Source organism: Eufriesea mexicana, unplaced genomic scaffold, assembly GCF_001483705.2.
Source record: "Eufriesea mexicana isolate 0111107269 unplaced genomic scaffold, ASM148370v2 scaffold4744748136, whole genome shotgun sequence".
Lineage (NCBI taxonomy): Eukaryota > Metazoa > Arthropoda > Insecta > Hymenoptera > Apidae > Eufriesea > Eufriesea mexicana.
Window position 1 is genome coordinate 40,005 of NW_016907967.1, and position 11,032 is coordinate 51,036.

Below are 11,032 nucleotides of genomic sequence, written 5' to 3' on the forward strand. Positions count from 1 at the left end.
AACAATTTTGGTAATGGTTCATATCAAGAGGAGTAGAGCTGGAGATGGAGAACGAATGGAAAAATACAAATACGTGGATGCATCGGTAGAGAGGAAATAAAACGAGAAGAACTTAATTGCCAGGAGCATAACCAACATACGTTGCAATCGTAGAAAGCCATCGAACATTAAATCCCGACAATTTCCGGTTGACCGAAACCAGTCGCCGCAATGCGAGCAGGCCTCGAAATTCCCCGAGGCGGCGCGCAGTACCACGTCTCGTGGCATCAGAAAACGTCGCATCGCGACGAACACTGACGTGTCCGTGATCCGCATGGCATCCCCGAGCCGGCCGAGAGGCGTACGCGCGCGCGCGCACGAGCGCACCCGCGACGGTCCACGCAGCCGGGGACCCGTAACAGAATCATAAACACGAGTGCAACGAGGCCAGGGAGTCCATGTGGGTGCGCCTTTCACATATGGTAAGGACGTTCGGCGAGTCTCGCGGTACTCCGGTGCAACGAGAGCCGCCGTGGCAGAGAAAATGAAGCTGGATTGGCGGGGTTTCGGGAGAGTGCAAAGGAGAACGAGAGACAGAAGCAGGACGAGGAGAAAGAGAGCCGTCAGAGATCGGCGTCGTAGAACGACCGGACGAGAGGCGAACACAGAGAACAGAAGGGAGAGAGTGATCCCAGCCGATAGTGGTAGCATTAGTAGTAGTAGTAGTCGTAGTTGTTGTAGCATGATCCGGCTAGTAGTGGTAGCAGCAGCACTAGCAGTTGTAGTGGTGAGGTAGTAGGGTGTACCTTACTCCGGTGAGCGGAGGCCACTGTCAGTTCTCCCGAGACCATAGACTCGAGCCATCGCGAGATCTCCCTCTGACGATCACCACTCCACGACGATCCGCGGCAACGACTCGTCAGCCTGCTACCTTGGACGTCGTCGAGACGACGATCCCAGGGAATCCGCGGACTCCCCGTTGGAGAGGACCTCTTCACCCGGGGCGACCGGGCTTGTCAAGGACGAACTTGCTGGCCAACCCCCGTCCAAACCTCTCTGTCAGTTTCTTCCCACCTCTCTTTCTGTCTTTCCCTCTCTCCACGGTATCTTTCTCCTTTGATCCTCTCCGGTGGACCTCCTTTCGCGGGGAGGATCTCCCGTGGTGTTTCGAAATCCTCGCGACCGGACTGTTTATGAGATCGATGCTTCATGCGGAGGCGTCTCGCGTGACGTGTGCTCGGTACCGGCGTGGTGTCCTGGCCTTGTCGATTCGCGATCGCACCGGAACCTTCCACGTACGTTGACCGTTCGCTATCGGTGGTCGCACGAACCTTCGGAGGGAACATTTTGAGGGAGGATCGTTGAGACGAGATTCCACCGACCACGTGGACGTAGGCAGAGTGTTTCTCAGTGGGATTCGATACGTAAGCGGGAAGTAGAGGTGACCACCGAAGTTGTTTCTGTGGACTAGTGGTGAAGTGGTGGGCTGATCGTCGTTCGCCTGGCTGTTCTTCGTGGCTACACCTCGACAACAAGGTAGGGATCATCCACGATGATTTCTCGTTTAATTTATGTTAAACGCTCTATCCTCTACCTGGATTTCTATCGATGATTTAAGAGGAATTTCACTTTCTCTTCGTTTTGCCGTGTGATAGATCACACGTAAGCGAAAGTTAACGACAACCTGAGAACCTGGCAGTGGTTTCTTAGGTGCCATTGTATGCTTCTGTCCTAACGACCGAAATTTATCGCGAAACTTTTAGCTGATCCGATAGTTGTTATTTGTTACGTACAATTCTGTCCGATTGGCCGATACGTAACGTTTGATTTAGAGACACCAGCGAAAGTTAACTCGAGCAAATATTGCTACATTCCTATTCTTATCATAAGCTACTGTTTTCTTATTATGTAATAATTCATTTACGATCGAAAGCGAAAGTCGACACCAGTAACGAACCTTGGTATTAGGTTCTTATTCTCAATATGAAATTCTACCTCTGTCCTCGCTGAACATAAGTGGTCTCGATAAAAGTATGTTGCAATATTTTCCTATATACCGTATCCAAAAGTTTCCATCGAGCTCAAACAATTCCATCTCCTCTTCCATTCCACTCATACTTAAACAAAGACAGAAATTACCAATAACTAGAAACACCTTTTCTATCATTACCATGGAAGATCACTCGACACGCGAATCTCGTCAAAAATGCAAACTCGTTATAATACAGACTTTCTACAGATGATTCGATACGTTTGCCAAGATTACGTATGCTACAGGAAGACTCGTAGAAGGCGACATAACTCATAGCTACTTTCTAACCTAAAAATTTACACAAATTCACCCAGTTCCCAAGAATCTGCATTCTAGCCGTACCAGTGACTCGGGGAACTCCTCCATCTCGTAACCATATTTATTCGGAATCGAAAGCGAAAGTTAACCGAAAGCCTCTTCTCCTCTTCGTCGGCATAAGACGCGAGAACGTTCATCGCGTCGATTAGAAGGAAACGCATAGCAAACGAGTGGAGGCAGCCTGCACGCACACAAGCAAGCAATGAGGCATGTACACAACCAAACGTACGTATACAATATCGCGAATCTTTCATACGCGAGTGATTCTGTTTGCTAATTGTAAAAAGATAGGCTAATACCCGAGAGGCGAGCGTGCTGCGAGTATCTGAGGAATGACGAAGCACCACCTGACATTAAAGGTTTACTCTCTCTTTCCGCCGCTCGCGGACGTTAAGCAGCGATCGCACGTGACGTGGCGGCTGTGTGGGTGCGTTCCCTAGTAGAGAATGGCGATTTGTCAGTCAATTTCTTATCGGATTAGAGGCATTTAACGTATGATTACGCGTATACCCTTTCTGGGCACAGGTGCAGCGTTCCTAATCTTCCTCTTCGTTCAACATGCTGCCCTTTGCCACATGCCATTCCTAATAGCAAACGCGATCCCTCCTGCTGCAGGCCTGACCGTGGCCAACGACGTATTAGCATAGCGATCCTGACCGCCGTGACAGGGCTTCCTCTGATAACGCCTTCGACGATTTTTTACGTGATCCTTAGGCCGATAACAACGCCAGATTGCGGATAATGAATGAGGTCCACCTGACATGCGACGTGAGCCCAGATGGGAGTTCTGGAGGAGTGCTGATCTCTGTATAGAGTGGCCCTGAAATTCTATTTATTCGGAGTTATTATTCTATTTGCATTGGAGTATTAATGGATAATAAAGATGTTTCCAATAGATATCGACTATATTATTACTCACATAAGGATCTGCATTTAGGGGTCATTGTTACTTCCATTTTTAGAAATTGGTTTTGCCTGTTTCAGTGTCCTCTGCTATTTTCGAATCTCTAGAAATTGGTGTATGCTATAATAGAGGCTTATTTTATTATGCCTTTATTAATTGTACAGGTTTCTTGGCACCTGACTATCGTGATTTCTGTCTGATTTATAACTATATTACTAATAAATCTTGACCATAAATCCTATATAGAGTTTAATAGCATAGGATGAAAAAATACTTGGTTCGGTGAGTCTTATAGACATTAAGTTGTCATTGATGCATATATACGCGTTATACTCGTATCAATTTTATAACAATTTCATGCTCAATTTTACTGGACTGAGGAAATCGTTTGAATCTCTTAATGCGAGGATTGAGTTATGTGTCATTAGGATGCATGATTAAGATCGGGCTGTTCATCATATCAGGTGATTCGTATTCACTCTTTGTTCGTCTGCTTTAAGGAGTTGCATGACCAGAAAGAGAAGCCTCGTCAATCATACTATTATTTTCCTTTCACCTGTTTTAATTTGCACTTTTATAAACTTTGGCTCATTGTGACCGATTGTGAAACACGAATGTTTGTAAAGGAAAGTGCGAGTAATTGCATGTTAGCATTTATCGCAACATGTACTGGATTGTGTTATTAGTCTACCCTATTATTACACGCTATAATAATTCTCCATTTCACGTACACTGGAAAGAAATAACAAATAAAAGGAGATAAAAGATATATTTTCTAATCCAATTTCTTCCCACAATGATAAAAATAAATACAAACGTACAAAATTAATTATTAAATCATCCTACGAGTAATACTGCCTTTATGAAAGTTGAGTTTAAAATTATACAATTTGTTCTAATAAGAATCATGTAAAAAGTAAAGAAAGGTAGAAAATTCAATAGAGAGGTCGCGAATAATTGTAAAATATTAAATAAATAAATTACTGATTAATTACCAACAGATAGTTGTTTATTTTCACCTAATATATATACCTAAAAAGGCAGCATTATTTATAGAATGACTCAATACTTTCCAATTTTATCTCATAATTCCCCATTTAAAACTTTATCACTGGCAAATTTCCAGTGAACTTCGTTTCACATTTTATGAATATTGTTCTTAACATATTCAATATTTATGATATTCTTCAATAACTTGTGACGACTATTATGTAATTACGATTAAGATATACAAATGAGTTTCGGCATTTACCGATAAATGGAGGACGGTAATTAAGGAATATAATAAGGAGTATAATAAGTTTCACTGTCGTTTCGCGATAGTATGATTATAGTTAATATGATAATTGTCGCTGTTTTACGTTTCATATGTATAAACAAGTAACCTGGTGACACGTTTGTGGCGTGGTTACCGCAGCTTTCATCGCGTGCACACGTGTACACTTGCACCGTCGAGGACGATTTACGTAAGCGACCTCAACCTTAGTGTCATCTACTCGAGCATACATTTTCGACGGTGGGTCTTCGCACTGTCTCTAAATTATTGTACCATAATTTATTCTCATGACTCTCATGATGTCAGTGTACAAATTATCATCGATGGAAAAATGAGACAAGTTGAACTTTATCTTCTTTTCTTTCTCTTGATATAAATAAATATATATAATTGCATTGTCGTTAAATGTTATGTCATCGATGAAAAGAGTAATCGAGTTGAATCTTGTGCCACAATCTGTAGTTGCGATGAAAAATACCTGTATTGCCTCCATTTCTTTTCTTGATAAAAATTAAAGTAGATAGAAAAATGAAAATAGAGTCCAGTCTGGTGCACGTTGTTTTATAATGTACATACAAAATTGTAATATCACTGTGAGAGATCTGTTAAACACATAGAGAGGAGAAGAAATTGAAAATTTCCCAGAGGCATTTGATCTCTCCTCTAAATAACGAGAATATGACTAGGACATTAGCGCAATTTATATCAAACATAAATCACAACCTCCAAGCGAGCATATAAATTAAAACAATCCATAACAAGCGATATTAATCCTTACCCACTTCAGTCCTATTTACACATCAAAGTCTTATTTACAAACCCTAAAAGAACCTACATTTAAATACCACTTACCTTCCCATCTCCACCTGCAAGTCCTATTAGCCACCATTTAGAGTCTCGACAAACAAAAAATTCCTCGATACAAACTCCTCCTGGTCACGATCATCCGACAGCCTCTGCTCTTACTCCCTTCCATCAAGCACAGTAGCGAGTCGTTCTGAAAAAATTATATCAACGCGATAAATTTCCCCTTTAGTGCCCTCCAACCCACGATTCATCACTCCACCCGGAATAAAGTCCCTTGAAACCCCTTCCCTACCTTCGATCCCCGATTCACCGGCGTCACTGTCGCCGATTAATCTCCTCAGCCCGTCAAAATGATAAAGGAGAGCTCGCCTCTTAATTCACCCCGTGCAGGCCTGAATTATGAACGTTTTAGGCCGGGGTTCCGCCGCTTAGGAATCAATCTTCCGGCCGGGATTCCCGCGGACTGTTTGCACGTAGTTAGCACTGTTGTGGCCGGATGAATGACAAGAATTTACGGGACTGACCTTCGTAGCGGTGCCGCATTGTAACACGTACGATGTTTACCTGGGCGAACCAGCTCTACTGGTTCGCTGGTAGTTGAAGGAAAACCGAGCCCAGTCCGTTCTAATCGCGTTTCCACTAACGCGACGCCTTCTCTCGTGTCGCAGCTGGGACACCGATCCACATTCCATCGATCGTCATCGATGTAGCGCCCGCTTTTGATGGTTCAAGCTACTCGCAATGGAGATCCAGCGATATAGAGGTTTTGTTACATGGGTTAAATATTCATGATATCGTTGGGATGATGTTGGACGGCCATGATTGATTATAGAATTTTCCTTTCTTTCTTTTGATTTGATAGGTTCGCTTTCGATGAAATGGGGACCAGGAGATCGTCGATTTATAGTCCACTTGATTTTAATGTTATTTTGCTACAACTAATACAAAAAATGTATAGTTATTTATTTAGCAAATACAGGGTGTGGCACGTAACTGTCGCCACGATTTTTCAGGCACCTTGGCAGTCTGACAAAAAATGTTTCCTACTAAAGTTAATCGGTATTTCGTCGGTTACATATTGAAATATAAGAAGTTCCAAAAACTATTTCTTTTTTGATCAATAGTCAAGCTCATCTTGAATTTTTTAAATGACTTCATATGATTATTGCTGATGAAAATACGAATTCAATGACCTATTATACTATAACCTTCGGATGACCTTGTCGATCAGAAATTTACGTGTCACACCTGTATGTAGGAAGAAAGGAAGAGTAATAAAAAATACGTATACCTATTAAGAATACTCAAATATCATGTGCTTTCTACTTGTCCATGAGCAATGTGCAATTAGTGGTCCTAAAATACCAAGCAATGTATTTTAACATTCCATAATGACATCCATTAGCAATGTATCTTTATATTTTATAACATGACCCATTAGAGATATATTTTCATACATACCTGGGCTGCAACTTTTCAGAATCAAGGATTTCAACAAAGGATCTCGTTCTCCCGTTTGATTCAGCAAACCCAGTGACTCGTTATGGGTGCGTCTTTGCGGTCGTTGATGTCATAGTCGTTTGAGCCGCCAGTGATTTAGTGCCACGGCAAAAAGCTGCAATGTGCACTGTTGACCGTATCGCATTCCTCCTGTGACTCACCTTTTTGCTATTTGCGATTCCCTCGAGGAAATGTCACAGACTGTAACTCCCACATAAAGTTCACAAAATAGACAATGCACAGTTCAAGATTAAAAGCTCAGATTAAAGACTTAAATAATAATAATAAAAAGTACATAATGCAATTATTGCAACTGACTTTTTATTAATTATTAATGGAAACAAAAGTATCCAAAATTCAATATTTTACATTTTTGGAACAATATTCTTTTTATGCTAGCGTGTAAGATATTCTTGGAGAAATATTTTGTGTCATTTATAGTGAAAGGAATGTCTGACTTGAACCGAAAGCTCAGCGTAGGATATATGCAGCCTACGTGACAGGAAATCTATAAATCTAAAAATTTCAAATATAAGTTGAAATATTAAAATTCTAAATATTGAAATAACTAATATTATTAAAATTCAGTTAATCCATTTTTGTCCCTTTCTCCTGTATTCGTTTCAATTTGAATAATCATTGAAACACTCGGTATATTCTGGGACCACCGGACACAGTTCCATATGTGGTTGAGAAAAATGTTACATAATTACACGTTACGAAACACGTTTAAAGTAGTGCAATGTGATCACTTGGGCAGAGGCGTTCAATTGTTCTTTAATACACGGCATTCAATTTCTCTCGACGCACGCCATCAATTTCACCGGCAGAAAAAGGGTCGCCATTGTTCCATCATGGCGAAAGTAAAAGTGGCTCGACCTTGCCCACGAGTTTAAAAGACGTATCATTCATCCTGGATGACGAACGTATCTCTTCTGGTATCCTTCTTCCCTAGAAAAATAACGTTTCATAAAATTTCTCAATTTACTAACACTATCTTGTCTTAAAGTCGAAGAATTAATTCGACCAGGATTTAAACAAATAATTTTCTATGTGACTCACAAAAATATTACTTTACAAATTTCACAGCTATGTATAAGTACCATACGATACTTTGAACTGCACAAAATTTACACTAGAATTTAAAAAAAGAAATTAATTTCAACCTCAAGTCGAGTAAAATTTTTATAAAATTTATTTACGTTCACGAAATTTCATACTACCTTCATTCCACGAGAATGAAACTGTGCTCAAGTAATCGCTCCAAATCCTCGAGGGTTATCTTTCATCCAGCCAGATTTGCTCCAGAAACTCGACATAGAAACCTGGATCTATATATATATACACTCATCCATAGAGTGCCAACGTTTCTCTCTTTCCACGACCTAGAAACATAGAAATTGACGTTACACGGGTTATCTAATCGACTAAGCTTTGACCAAGGAAATCCGTCAGAGTTGTCGGTAGGAATTAGCAGGTAGTTTCTAAGCAGAGCTGCCGGGACGGGCGCGAAGCTGCTCCCCTCTAACCCGTTTCTACACAGATGGCTGATTATTGAGCCTGCCAGAGCTAATCTTCCATCTCAGCGGGAGAGTGGTTCCGCTAAATGGCGTGAGCATCGCGATCTCTGAAAATCGCGTCGCTGCATCGTCAAGCGGCCGGTTTCCAGGAAACGGCGAATTCCACGGCACAACGCGAACCTGTTCCCCTCGAAAACGACCTTCCTACGCCGAACAATGGGTGTAGGCACGGGCGTGGGTGATCGACGAAGGATACCAACGGCAGATCTGACCTTATACGATCCGCCATGGTGATGTAGCCCGATTGGTTTCCAGGACGCGGAACAGGGACAGGATCTTGGACGGTGTCTCGTTATTTTTGATCTATTTTAAGAAATTCCTCTTTTTGTTCCAACTGCGGTTATATCGGGAATTCGATTTGACTTTTAAATAAGGTACATTCTAAAAGTGGAGTTAGCGTGGAAGGATCGTTGCTACCTCTCTGGATTATTTCGATCATATTGATCTCTATAATCAATAAGACAATTTCCTGTAGATTATTAGCGATAAACAATTGATTTCCTTATGTTCATTCTTTGGCGATATTATTAGGATCTAGAGAAGTTGGAAAGCTATGCAGAATATATTAATCAAAGAGAAAATATCAAAATTCATTTGACATTTAAAAAAGAAGACTAGCAATGGTGAATGGTAACCATAAAGGATACTAATGTGACATTAAAAACGTGTATTTTATCCAATACTCATAAATTGATCTGCGAACTTTCTTTCCCACTGACAAACCACAATCCTCGAAGATAATAAACATATCTCCCCCAGGCAAGCCAACATTCTCCTACTCTCCCTTAACCAACCCCTATAATCAAACCCGTAGCCCACAACAGGTTCTCCCAAAACCACGTAAATCACTCGTCGACCAATAAAAGCCTCTTCTCCTCGCGATCTCGTTAACCACAATTACACACCGGAGAACTAGGAGCAGGCAACGTGGGACGCGGTGGTAACCGAAAAATCGGCCTCTTCAAAGAAACTGTTCCTCAGCAGGGCGCTGCCGCAACGACGTACCACGCAATCATGGCTCCTAATAGGTCCTTCCTGCCGGGGAACGTAGGGGCGATCAGGAAGCGGAGGATTAAAAGTGGCACATATTTGTACGGGCGCGCGAACAAAGAGGTGCCAGAGATAGATTCCCGGGATGGAGGGTAATAATCGTCGGAAGGTGGGCTGCACGGTGTGGGCCGAGAGGAGGCTGCCGTCGCGAGAATCGCCGCTAATAGCCGCTTAAACGTGAAAGTAGTAAAAGGCCTACAAGTGGCCCCCGTGCTGGCACTCCGCTGCCATAGGAAGCCGAGCACTGCTATCCTAGCTCGAACGACCGCCGGTTTCAGTCGTAAAAATTCCTGAAGAACGCGGCGATACGAAGGAGAAGACAGCAGCGGCGGATGTTCCAGTTCGTTCCTTGCTAGCAGCGCCAGCTTTTCTGCTCTGCTCTCATCGCGTTTCCTTTCTTCGCCGCTCTTTTTCCGTCGTTCTGACTGAATCGCTGGCCGCTTTAACGATATGTCGGCGGCCCTCCTGCCCTCTACCGGGGGCCAGAGTAAACGTACGTAACGCGACGTAACGAACGTAATTACGCGCGCCCGGTCCCTCGTACGCGGTAACCTGTTAATTCCTCCCTCCTCGATACGGAACTGGGATGCCAGGGGCTAGAGGGGAGCTCAAGGGTAAAATGGTGCACCGTGTTTTCAGAACTCCTCCGTCAGGTTGTAAACTCGGCCTAACGCGATGCTGAGTTACGAGTCGCTTGTAAATGGCCGTCGTCAGATTGCCCGCGTTTATAATTGAACGCGCTTCGGTGTACGTGCATTGAGATACATGTCAATTTTTGGACGTCTTATTGACGTTGCCTCAAGTGTTATAACGGTGTCGTGATGACTATATTTGGTTGCGGATGATGTGGACGTAGGGAGAATGGGTCGAAGATGAGGCTTGCTCGAAGGATTATTGTACCAAGTGGATCCTCAGCGGGGTTGATGGTCCAGGTTTTGTAGAGGCCAGGTACTAGAAAGAAACGGCCACGATTAATTTGAAAAATAAAAGACGATTTATGGGGGATTTTAAAATGACTCTACTAGTTTTCTCTGTGTAATAAATATCTAAGACCCAGCTACCAATAAAATTAATATGCTCCTCTGTTACAGTTCATAATCTTCATAGATCGCCAAACGGATAATTAAATCGATAAATTCAGTAGCAAATCATTTGCTATCGATATTATTTTACATTTCCGATAAGAAGTCTCCATAAAAGCGCTGCAAAAGTAAAACATACCTTTTACTAATTAAAGTAAAAGTTTATTGTAATTAATTCTTCGAGTAATAGGAAATGTATCAAAATCTTCTCTTTTTTGTAAAAATCTTTTTACTAGAAATACATTCAAGATCCACGTTACCCAGCAATTTATCCGTATGTGACTCGGTTCTCGCGTGAAAAATCGTTGCTTGTAGTCTCGATGGCAGCATCGAAAATCGAACGATCGACTTGTCTTTGATGGATCCGATGCTTGTTGGCTGCATCTTCCTCCTTGGCATTTCTCGCGGTCTCTCGGCGCTATCATAATGCATCGGCAATAACAGGCAGACCGGGAGGAGCAACGGTAGATGGAAATACAGTCGGTGCTAATTGCAAAACGCCTT